Source organism: Leucoraja erinacea, chromosome 23 (genome assembly GCF_028641065.1).
Source record: "Leucoraja erinacea ecotype New England chromosome 23, Leri_hhj_1, whole genome shotgun sequence".
Lineage (NCBI taxonomy): Eukaryota > Metazoa > Chordata > Chondrichthyes > Rajiformes > Rajidae > Leucoraja > Leucoraja erinaceus.
This window is the reverse complement of record NC_073399.1, coordinates 17,019,921-17,032,267: the sequence shown is the minus strand read 5'-3', so window position 1 is coordinate 17,032,267 and position 12,347 is coordinate 17,019,921. Positions and strand designations below refer to the sequence as shown.

The window sequence follows — 12,347 nt, the reverse complement described above, 5'->3', positions numbered from 1 at the left end:
GAGAACATGGCACTGAAGCCAATAGAGTCTGTTTCAGCATGGTGTTAGGCAGGGAATTCTACAACATTATTTTGTGAACTTTGCAATTTCTCCCTCTTGTTGTCCCACAGTGACAGTATTTAGGTGACCTCCCACTCTATTTTAACAAAAGAAGGCATGAGCCAATTTCTAGACCAAAGCCTTTTAGATGGTAGGATGTAAACTTTAAGAAATTTAAGAAATTAGGAATGGCACAGTGGCGCAGCAGTAGACCTGATGCCTTTTTTATGCCCCTGTCCCACTTAGGAAACCCGAACGGAAACCTCTGGAGACTTTGCGCCCCACCCAAGGTTTCCGTGTGGTTCCTGGAGGTTGCAGGTGGTTGCCGGAGGTTGCAGGTAGTGGAAGCAGGTAGGGGGACTGACGGAAACCTCCGGGAACCGCACGGAAACCTTGGGTGGGGAACAAAGTCTCCAGAGGTTTCCGTTCAGGTTTCCTAAGTGGGACAGGGCTTACACGCCAGAGACCAGGGTTCGATCCTGACTACAGGTGCTGGCTGTCTGTACAGAGTTTGTACATTCTCCCTGTGATCACATGGGTTTTCTCCAGGTGCTCAGCTTCCTCACGCATTCCAAAGATGTGCAGGTTTGCAGGTTAATTGTTTTTTGTAAATTGCTCTTAGTGATCGGGTGATCAACAGTCTGAATGGACTTGGTGGGCTGAAATGCCTGTTTCCACACCATCTATCTAAACTCTGAAATTGTCTGTGGCATGGTTAAAGTACAAATTGAACAATCCCCATCACCCATCAATCACCATTCACACTAGTTCTATGCAATCCCACTTTCTCATCCACTCCCTACGCACTAGTGGGGAATTTACGGAGGCCAATTTACCTGCAAACCCACACGAGTTTGAGATGTGGAATGAAGCCGGAACACCCAGAGGAAACCCACGAGGTCCTTCCACAGGGAGGACGTGCAAACTCCGTACAGACAACGTCCGAGGTCAGGATCGAACCCAGCAAATTTGGGCCCCATATCTGAGGAAAGATGTGCTGCCTCTGGAGAGGGTCCAGAGGAAGTTTACAGGAATTATTCCAGGAATGAATGGGTTAGCATATGATGAGCGTTAGACAGCACTTTGGCCTCTACTCGCTGATGTTGGAGGGGGGACCTCATTTAAACTTACAGAATAATGAAAGGCATGGATAGAGAGGATGTGGAAAGGATATTTCCACCGGTGGGAGAGGCTAGGACTAGAGGTCATAGCCTCAGAATTAAAAGGTGCTCCTTAAAAAGGTGAGGAGGAACTTTCTTAGCCAGAGGGTCATTGCCACAGAGGGTTGTGGAGTCTATCAGTGGATATTTTTAAGGCAGAGATAGACAGGTTCTTGATTAGAACGGGTGTGAAGGATTATGGGGAGAAGGCAGGAAAATGGGATTAGGTGGCAGAGATCAGCCATGATTGAACGATGGAGTAAAATCGATGGGCCGAATGGCCTAATTCCACCACTATAAGTTGGTGAGACCTCGTCTCTGTGGGTTTTCCCTTGTGTCCGTAGCTGACTGTTATGCTGCTGTTCTGTGGCTCTCATTAGAGAGAATCCCTTACAGTCGTGCATCAGGATGACAATAATACAGCAATGGTTTTCAAGCACTTTCCGATCAGACAGGCAGATATGTTGGTACATACTCCTGTGTGTAAACCACTCCGGTGCTCTTATGAGCATAGTTTGCTGGACTAGAGGAACTGAAATCCAATTTTGATAAATTCACCTACATTTAGTTTGATGAAGGGGGAATTTGCTTAAATCAAAATAGTGCTTCCCTGTAAGTTCCTGAAAATTGAAGGCAGAAACTCTAAACTAAATGTAACTGAAAATATTTAGTTCAATTCATTGCAAAAAGCATAACCCTCAAATCATAATATACATGTTAACCAGGTTGTTAAAGGCAGACATTGAAGAAGGGTCTCGACCCAAAATGTTACTATCCCTTTTCTCCAGAGATGCTGCCTGACCCGCTATATGCTATATGAACCCTCTGAGTTACTCCAGCTTTTTGTGTCTCTCTTTGGTTGAAAACAGCATCTGGAGTTCCTTCCAACACATTGGAACATAAGCATTGTGCTCTTAACAATTCAATTTAATTCAATTCAATTCAATTCAATTTCTTTATTTGTCATTCAAAAACAAGTTTGAACAAAATGTTGTTGCTATGCAGTCAGAACAGTAAAAAAACAACAAAACACACAATTAAACACAATTTAACACAAACATCTATCACAGTGACTCTCCTCCAGGCACCTCCTCATTATGATGGAAGGTAAAATAAAATGAAGTGGGTCTTGTTGAGTCTCATTGTCTGTAACTTGTTTTCACCAAGCCCACAGCTAACAATGGCCTGTTTCCTTTATCATCATTACTTTTTTGAATATCTTTAATTGATTTGTTCCATATTCTCTATATCACCATCTATATCTCTTGTTTCCCTTTCCCCTGACTGACAGCCTGAAGAAGGGTCTTGAACTGAAACATCACCCATTCCTTTTCTCCAGAGATGCTGTCTTACCCGCTGAGTTACTCAAGCTTTTTGTGTCTACCTTTGGTAAGGTCACAAGTGGTCAATTAACAGTCATAGCTACAGATCTGCTGGCCCCTACTGACTGAAGAGTCTCATTACATCTCATACTCAATACCTTGACAGTGTTAACCAGTCAGATACCATTTCAGTTCCACTCACACGGACACTACATTTTATAAAATGAGCTCTCATCGAACACATATTTAAATCCAACCACGAAATGCTACAAAGGGAATCTGCAGGATGTTATGCAAGTGTCAACAGGTAGTATATTTTTCAGATTGCCTGCTATTAGCCAAGTCAAATATAATCGTGTTCAAAATATAATCGTAGTGTTTTAACTGCTAACACAAAGGCTTTCCATAGAACGTCAGAAAGTAGAAGGGCACATATAGTTACTAGGAATAGGGAATCATGATAGGAATGTTTGTGCAAAGGGATATCTCATTCTTTACACAAATGAAAAACTGGTTCACTTACACCAGAAGACTGTAGTCTGAAGAAGGGTCCCGACTCGAATCCTCACCCAACCTTTCTCTCCAGAGATACCTCCTGACCTGCCGAGTTACTCCAGCATTTTGTGTTTATCTTCACTAATTCCAGAGCTGTTTTGACGTTTCATGTTCATGGATTTAAATGGATTAATTTGGATTATTCCTGGCTGTGTAACAAACATTATATAGTTAATGCATGATAATAATTTCATCATGGCTTTTTTGAATTTACTGGCTGTTATTGCCATTGTTTGTTGTTCATCCTTATTTTTCCACTGGTTCACTAATTCCAGATGACTGATGTTTGAAGAAGGGTCCCAGCCTGAAATGCCACCCATCATTTTTTCTCGTGAGATGCTGCCTGACCAGCTGAGTTACTCCAGCACTCTGTGTCTGAACCTGCATAACAGTGTCTATCTTCATATTGTGACATACATTGTCTCTAGTGTGTAGGATAGTGCTAGTGTAAGGGGTAATGTCTGGTCGGTGCAGACTCGGTGGGCCAAAGGGCCTGTTTCCGTGCTGTATCTCTAAAGACTAAAGATTGGACAGAACAAAATGCAGATAAAATCTAGGAGGGATGATGTTGTGGCACATTTGAAGTTACACAGAGCCTACTTGCTGATTCTGACTAGTAAATGCAACTGGTGAGTCAGAAATCAATTAAAAGGGTTTTAACAGTGAGTGATGAGGGGGAAGCACAGGAACGAAATATTGATGCTTTTTTCCAGGGCTTCAGAGAAGAAACAAAAGTTATAGAGGGAGAGAGAGTGGCTCACATAATCCATTGATCTGGAAATGATTACATAGCACATGCCAACCAATCAAAAATTCCGCGTCTGATTTAAAAAATATATTATTTTGGAGATGCAGCATGGAAACAGGCCCTTCGGCCCACTGAGTCCACACTGACCATCGATCACACTAGTTCTATGTTATCCCGTTTTCCCATCCACTCCCTATACATCAAGGGCAATTTACGGAGGCCAATTCACCTAGAAACACATTCGGCTTTGGGATGTGGGAGGAAACCCATGCAGTCACGGAGAGAATGTGCAAACTCCACATGACAGCAGCTGAGGTCAGGTTCGAACCCGGGTCCCTGGCGCTGTTAGGCAGCAACTCCACCAGCTGCACCACAGCGCTGCTCCGGATGATGTAATCTAACTCCCAGCATCATGGATTTACACGCCCTTCCAAATCATATAAGATTCAGATTTCACCTATTTGCATTCATTTGTAATATTCAATCATGTATTTGGGCATATTTATTGTTCACTGCCAGATGTGTTTTAGGATGTCAAACTATACATTCTTCAGCAAAGGTCTCATCATGTCCTTCCAACCGCGAGTAAAATATCTGTTTTTCGGAGGGAGAAAGGGAGAAACAACACAAGCTCATCAATATCAAATTACATCTGAGACAATTGGCACTCATCCATTAGTATTCCCATGTCAGTGTGTGGAGGCCAAGGCCTCATGCCCTCATGTCTAAGAAGGTTGACACGGTGCCGCAGCGGTAGAGTTGCTGCCTTACAGCGCCAGAAACCCGGGCTCGATTACGACTGGAAGTGCTGTCTGTACGGAGTTTGTACGTTCTCCCCTTGACCATGTGAGTTTTCCCCGGGTGCTCCGGTTTCCACATACACTCCAAAGACATACAGGTTTGCAGGTTAATTGGCTTTGGTAAAAGTTGGTACATGTCCCCTGTGCGTAGGAAAGTGCTGCTGTACGGGGATTGCTGGTCAGCGTGGACTCGATGGGCCGAAGGGCCTGTATCCCTAAACTAAACTAAAGCAGCGCTTGAGAAGTTTTACTATTTGTATTGGGGCATTTCAAGCCGCCAATAAAAGACAATGTAAGATTAGACAATCAGAAATGCATGAATGCATGATGGGAGTTGCTTATTCCTTGTGCTTCACACTCCCATCACATAAAGACATTGAGATGTAAAAGTCTGCAATTTTACAGCATTCCAGGTCCCCAAATCTGTAAAAAAAACAAAGAACAATGCATCCCTCCCCTTGATGGCACTGGAGCAGCAGCAGAGTTACTGCTTTACAGCACCAGAGACCTGAGTTCGATCCTGACTACGGGTGCTGTCTGTATGGAGTTTGTACGTTCTCCCCGTGACTGCGTTTTCTCTCGAGCATTCCGGTTTCCTCCCGCACTCCAAAGACATCCAGATTTGTAGGTTAATTGGCTTTGGTAAATTGTAAAAACTGTCCTTAGTGTGTAGGATGGTGTTAGTGTACGGGGTTATCGTTGGTCGGTCTGGACTCGATAGGCCGAAGGGCCTGTATCCACACTGTATCTCTAAACTAAGCTAAAAGGTCTCGACCCGTAACGACGCCTGTCCATTTCCTTCGACGGATGCTGCCTGACCTGCTGAATTTCTCCACCACTTTGTTCTTTGCACAAGAATCCAGCATCTGCAGTCTCTTGTGGCTCAGGAAACGATTCCATTTTCTCAGTGTGTGGTTTGGTTAAAAACAAATTCATGTTTACTTTTCAAACAGATAAAACACGTTTAGCCACAAACAGTAGCCAGTTGATTTAGGGTTGCAATTGTTGAAGGGTAGCAATATGATTATAACAAAGTCAGAAGCTGCACAACAGCAGCCTGCAGAGATGCAGCAACTTATAAGCAGTAAATTTTCACACGGCATTTTACACAAACACTATCACTCAACATTTGACATTGCACAAACGATGAAATGCTTGTTCAAACAGGTAATTTGAAATAAAACCTTAAAATGGCTTCATTTGTGTGCAGTTCAGGTGGCCCCATTCCAGGAAAGATGTGGAGGGGCAGAATGTGTGCTCCAGCTGCCCTTCTTCAGTCTCAACCCGAAATGTCGCTTCTCCTTGTTCTCCATGGACGCTGCATGACCGGCTGATTTACTCCAGCACTCTGTGTCCTTTTGGACAAACTTGGATTGTTTTCTCTGGAACTCCTGAGACCAAGGGGAGACCTAATGATAGTATATGAAATTATGAGAGGCAGAGGTACGGTAGGCAGTCAGAACCTTTTTCCCAGGGTGGAAAGGTCAAAGATTAGAGGGCACGGCTTTAAGGTGAGAAGTTTAAAACATTTAAAGGAAGGCGGACACAAAAAGCTGGAGTAACGCAGCGGGTCAGGCAGCATCTCTGGAGAGAAGGAATAGGTATCATTTTGGGTCGAAACCTTTATTCAGAGAGTCAGGGAAGGGTTAAAGAAGATTTAAAAACAGTTTAAAGGAGATGTGCGGAGCAGGTTTTTGGAGGCAGATAGTGGTGTTTATGACATGAATATGCAGGGCAGACTTTAGATTTAGGTTTAGGTTTATTGTTGTCATGTATATGGAGGTACAGTGAAAAGCTTTGTTTGCATGCTATCCAATCAAATCAGATAATACTGTACTTAAATGCAATCTAGCTGAACTCGTGCAATAGAGAGATCAAAGGGAAAGATATAGAGTGCAGAATATAGTTGTCAGCAGTGTAGTGCAACAGTTCCAGAGACAGGGAGGGATAAGGATCATGTGCTGGCAGATGAAATTAGTTTATCTTGGCACAGACATTGTGGGCTGAAGGGCCTGTTCTTGTGCTGTACTGTACTAGATTAGATTAGATTAGATTCAATTTTATTGTTATTGCACTTTTCAATGCTACAAAATTGTTTAGCCTGCAGTCATAACATAGAATAAATAACAAAAACACACACAAAAAGTCCCAAAGTCCTTGTCTCTTCCCTCCTTGCTCTCCCTCTGCGCTGAGGCGATCCAGGCCTCCGATGTTATGACCCCGCCGGGGGATGGTAAGTAGTCAGCCCCGCGGCTGAATCCGAGCTCCGCGAATGGGCCGGTTCAAACTCCGCGGCCCGGGGCGGTCGAAGCTGCCGCCCTCCAGTCCAGCGGACGAAGCTGTTGCTGCGGGAGGTCCGGAAACAAACTATGGTCTATATTCTACCAAGAGCAGGGACCTGAAGGGAATGGTTGCTGAAGGTCTGAGTCCCTATGAATGTTAGTGGCCATAGAGGAGGCCTGGTGACACAGCGGTAAAGTAACCGCCTTACAGCAACCGGGTTCGATCCTGACTACGGGTGCTGTCTATACAGAGTTTATACATTGTCCTCGTGACTGCGTGAGTTTACTCCGGGTGCTCCAGTTTCCTCCCACACTCCAAAGACGTGCGGGGTATGTAGGTTAATTGTCTTTGGTATAATGGTAAAATGTCCCTAGAATGTACGATAATGCTGGAGAATGGGGCGATGGTTGGTCTGCGCAGACCTGGTGGGCCAAAGGGCATGTTTCCGCACTGTATCTCTTAAAGTCTAAATGGGGGGCAGATAACTGTGGGCTGTGGGAGACTTTGGTTACCTGGAAAGGCAAGGGTGTAGAGAAATTTGATAGACAAGAAATCAGTATTTTAAAATCAAGCCATTGCTTATGTCGAAAGTACCATAGGTCAGTGGGAGTGATGCTGAATGTGCCTTGGTTGTAACATGCACAAGAGCAAAGTATGTCTCTAAATGTCACTCTCCATTAAACAAAACAGCAGCACACAAACACATTCCAGCGGTATGCACAGAAAATGTTAACATATGTCCAACTTCAATTGCAACAGAATCTACCTGTGGTAACATATGACCATAATCACCAGGGGTATTGTCTGAATTGTGAAGACTGCCAGCTCCAGTGGAGGCACAATAATAATCTCCAGAGGCAGTATCTTCATTGTGAAAAATGACAGCTCCAGCAAGCTGACAACATCACAACTATCAGAAGAGGCTTGCAGCTTGCTGCTCGGCATTTACAGTTGTAATGGGAAACAGGGTGACAAAAATGAAACAAAAGCTTGTCAAAAACATACTTGCGTTGCATAATTGTACTCGCATTAACATTGTGGTTCTCCTGCTCGACAACATATTTCATAAATACACAGCAACTGATTAACAAACCAACCTTATTCACAGTACTGTACCACCCTTTGATACAATAACACATATTGAATTCTTGAGTGCATCGGGAGGAACTGCATATGCTGGTTGTAAACCGAAGACAGACACCAAACCCTGGAGTGACTCAGCGGGTCAGCCAGCATCTCTGGAGAAAAGGAATGGGTGACGTTTTGGGATATAAGTTCATAAGTGGTAGGAGCAGAATTAGGCCATTCGGCCCATCAAATGTATTCCGCTATTCAATCATGGCCGATCTATCTTTCGCTTCTAACCCCATTCTCCTTCCTTCTTTAGATTTGATTAGTATGGGTGTCATAACCCCTGACACCCATACTAATCAAGAATCTTATCTATCTCTGCCTTGAAAATATCCATTGACTTGGATTCCAAGGTGAAAAGGTTGATGTTGCCAGAGAACATAGAACAGCGTAGCTCAGGAGCAGGCCCTTCGGTCCACAATATCTGTGCTGAACACGATGCCAAGACAAACTCTTATCTGTAGGAAGGAACTGCAGATGCTGGTTTATACCGAGGATAGACACAAAATGCTGGTGTAACTCAGCGGGGCAGGCAGCGTCTCTGGAGAAAAGAAACAGGTAACGTTTCGGGTTGGAACACTTCTTCAGGCGGTCTGAAAGAGGGTTCCGGCCCGAAACATCACCTGTTCCTTTTATCCGGAGATGCTGCCTGACCCGCTGAGTAAACTCTGATCTGTCTCCACGTAATCCATATTCCACCATTCCATGCATATCGATGTGCCTATCCAAAAGGGTGATCGTGAACACCACCAGCATGCCTAAAATGCTACCTCAGGCAGTGCATTCCAGGAACCCACCACACTCTGTTAAAAATATGATCTGCACACCTCCTTTAAACATTGCCCCTCTCATTTTAAAGCTATGCCTTCTGGTATTTGACGTTTTCATCACGGGATAAAGCTTCTGACTGTCTATACAAGAAACAAGGCAGGTGCCACAACCAGAGAGCAGTCCTGAACTACTATCTAACTCATTGGTGACCTTCGGTCTATCCTTCATCGGGCTTAGCCGCCTATACCTTGCACTAAACGTTATTCCCTTATCATGTATCTATACACTGTAAATGGCTCGATTGTAATCATGTATTGTCCTTCCGCTGACTGGATAGCACGCAACAAAAGCTTCTCTAAGTAGTTTGGTGCATGTGACAATAAATTAATCTGATAAAGATGATAAGATGCTGAGGAAGATGAAGATGCCAAATGATGGGTTGCAGAAGGTATAGAATGCTGAGGGTGGATGGGATTAGAGGTGCCTTGTGGTAACCACAGATAAAGGTGATCCATACCATGGAGACCAACAAAGGTGGAAGGTGGGAAGAAAGGAGCTTGACAGTGTTTGCAAAAAGGAAGGGAAGGAATTGGACGTCAACCAGAGAGGAATTCAATCTTTAGTTGAGAAATAAAGATTTTTGGAAGGACAGTTATGGAAGATAGCATTAACAGGCAGCGGTTGAGTTGCTGCCTTATAGCTCCAGAAACCCGGGTTCGATCCATATTACAGGAGATGGCTGTACGGAGTTTCTATGTTCTCCCTGTGACCACGTGGGTTTCCTCCAGGTACTCCGGTTTCCTCCCACATCCCAAAAACGTGTAGGTTTATAGGTTAATCGGCTTCTGTAAATTTTCCCTAGTGTGTGGGATAGAACTAATGTTGACTGGCGTGAACTCGGTGGGCCGAAGGGCCTGTTTCCACGGTGTATCTCTAATCTAAATTAAGATGTAATGAAGCTGAGGAAAGTGGGAACATGCATAAACAGTTTTAGTTTTAGTGATACAGCATGGAAACAGGCCCTTCGGCCCATGGCGTCCGTGCCGACCAGCAATCACACGTTTTTATCCTAAACACTAGGGCCAATTTACAGAAGCCAATTAACCTACAAAACTGCACGACTTTCGAATAAGATAAACATAGAAATCAGGAAGTCACTGTCTGAATTAAAATCAATTCCAACAAACCTTTTTGCAGAGTTCAGTCAAAGGAAACTCATAAATTGTGACAAGGAAAAAGTATTCTAAAACATTATAAATCTACCAGAAATATATTGAGAAATATGTTATGTGGTGAATGTATTGATTGAACGATACAGCAAGGAAGCAGGCCCAGGCATGGAAACAACCATGCCAACCTTTGATCACTCCTTCACACTAGTTCTATGTTGTCACATTTTCTAATCTAAGCCCTGGAGGGTAATTTATAGAGTCCACAACCTATAAGACCGCATATCTTTGAAACGTGGGAGGAAACCGGAAAACCCAGAGGAAACCCGCGCAGTCACAGGGAGGACATGCAAACTCCACACGGACAGCACCTGAGGTCAGGATCGAAGCTGGGCCTCCGACGCTGTGAGGCAGCAGCTTTACCGAATGTGCCACTGTGTGTCCTCGTAAATGTATCCAGATTGTTGATAAGATTGAATCTATTAATAATGTAAGGATGGTGAGGGAGGAACCTTGAAGTGGGATTCACTCTAGTTTTTCACCTGAGTGAGATGCAGTATGTACTTACATTCTTCATTGATCTTGTAGAGGTGTATATAATCATGAGAGGAATTACTATGAGAGGTTGATGCACAGAGTCTCTTGCCCAAAGTAGGTGAGGCAGAGGACATCGGTTTATGGTGAAGGGGAAAAATAATCTGTGGGGTAACTTTTTCACACAAAGGGTGGTGGGTGTATGGAACACGCTGCCAAAAGATGTAGTTGAGGTAGGGACTATCCCAACATTTAAGTAAGAGTTGGGTACATGGGTAGAACAGGTTTGGAGGGATATGGACCAAAACATGAGTAGGTGGGACTAGTGTAGATGGGACATGTTGGGGGGTGTGGGCAAGTTGGGCCGAAGAGCCTTTTACCACGCTGTATCACTCTCTTGACTCGGCTGTCTTAAGGACCAAGTATCTCTTGTTCAATTATTACATAACATTACATATGCAGCAATGATTGATGTCAATTCTCAGCTAGTCCACCAGGTGGTGCTTTCCACTAACTAAAAGTGAAAGCAAACCAGGTTCTATTAAAGCTGTAAAAAGTTCTGGAGTAACTCAGCGGTTCAGGGAGCATCTCTGGAGAAAAAGGATAAGTGACATTTTGGGACGGGATCTTTCTTCAGACTGAAAGAGGGGGAGAGGGGAAGTGGGGGGATGGGAGGTGGGGGGGGGGGGGGGGGGGGGGGGGGGGGGGGTGGCGGTGGAGACAGGACAAGAGAAAAGACTAGGACGAAATCAGAGCTGACAACAGATGACCTCAGGCAGGATTGAAGAAGGGTCTCGACCCGAAACGTCGCCTAGTTCCTTCGCTCCATAGATGCTGCCTCACCCGCTGAGTTTCTCCAGCATTTTTGTCTACCTTCGATTTTCCAGCATTTGCAGTTCCTTCTGAAACACCCCAGGCAGGATAGTTCCGTGGTGGGTCCATTGATGGCCAGGGAAGGTGTGATCTCAAGAGAGATACCTGATACATTGCAGCAAGCTGTAGAACTGGTTAGACGACTAGGGTGGAGGGGGGGGGGGGGGGGGGGGGGGGGGGGGGAGAGGCTTGTTAACAGGTTACTTAAAATTAGATAATTTAACGTTCACACCACTGGGTGGAAGCCACCCAAGCAAAATACGAGGTGCTGTTCCTCTGTATCCCTTTTAATTCCCCCCTTTACTCCCCCACAGGGTCTTACACCCATTTCCCTCCCTCCCCATCCCCCGTATTCCTTCCCCTGGCTGCTCAATTTGCAACTCTTCAATCGATTTGTCTCATTCCTATTTCAATCTCTGACATAGATTCAGATTCAGATTCAATTTTAATTGTCATTCTCAGTGTACAGTACAGAGACAACGAAATGCATTTAGCATCTCCCTGGAAGAGCGACATAGCGCTATTTTTCCCATTCTAGGGAGACACAGGGCGTCGCGGTTTGCCCGCGCCACCGCCATTTTGACCCTACTATAAGCAGATATGCGATGATATGCGAGGGCTTCAACTCAGTAGATTGGGAAATTGGGAATTCACGTCTACCAGTAACTCTACTGCTGCGCCACCGTTCCACCCATTAAGTATTGAATGGAGCTGTTCCTGAACCATGCTGTGATGCATCCTGATAAAATGCATCTGTAGAGGTTGGTGAGAGTATTTGGGGACATGCCAAACGTCCGAAGCATTCTAAGGAAGTAGAGGTGTTACTGTGCTTTCTTGGCCATTGCTTCAGTATGGGTGGTCCAGGACAAGTTGCTGGTGATATTCACTCGTAGGAATTTGAAGCTTTCAACCATTTGTTTGCTGGTATTTAAAATATTTACACTGAGGAACTTGAAGCTCTC

The 12,347-nt window shown here is 44.5% G+C and overlaps 1 long non-coding RNA gene across 3 annotated transcripts; it reads right to left on the bottom strand.

Moving 5' to 3' along the window:
• Nucleotides 1–3,692: 3,692 nt before the first annotated feature.
• On the bottom strand, nucleotides 3,693–11,498 carry LOC129708305 (uncharacterized). 3 transcript variants are annotated; one of them, XR_008725320.1, is made up of 3 exons: nucleotides 11,386–11,498; nucleotides 8,005–8,145; nucleotides 3,693–6,033 (listed from the first exon to the last, which is right to left on the bottom strand). It is a non-coding gene; the product is annotated as an uncharacterized LOC129708305 (long non-coding RNA). The 3 variants fall into 3 exon arrangements; XR_008725321.1 differs by lacking the exon at nucleotides 8,005–8,145; XR_008725322.1 differs by lacking the exon at nucleotides 8,005–8,145 and having other exon boundaries at nucleotides 11,356–11,473.
• Nucleotides 11,499–12,347: the final 849 nt, after the last annotated feature.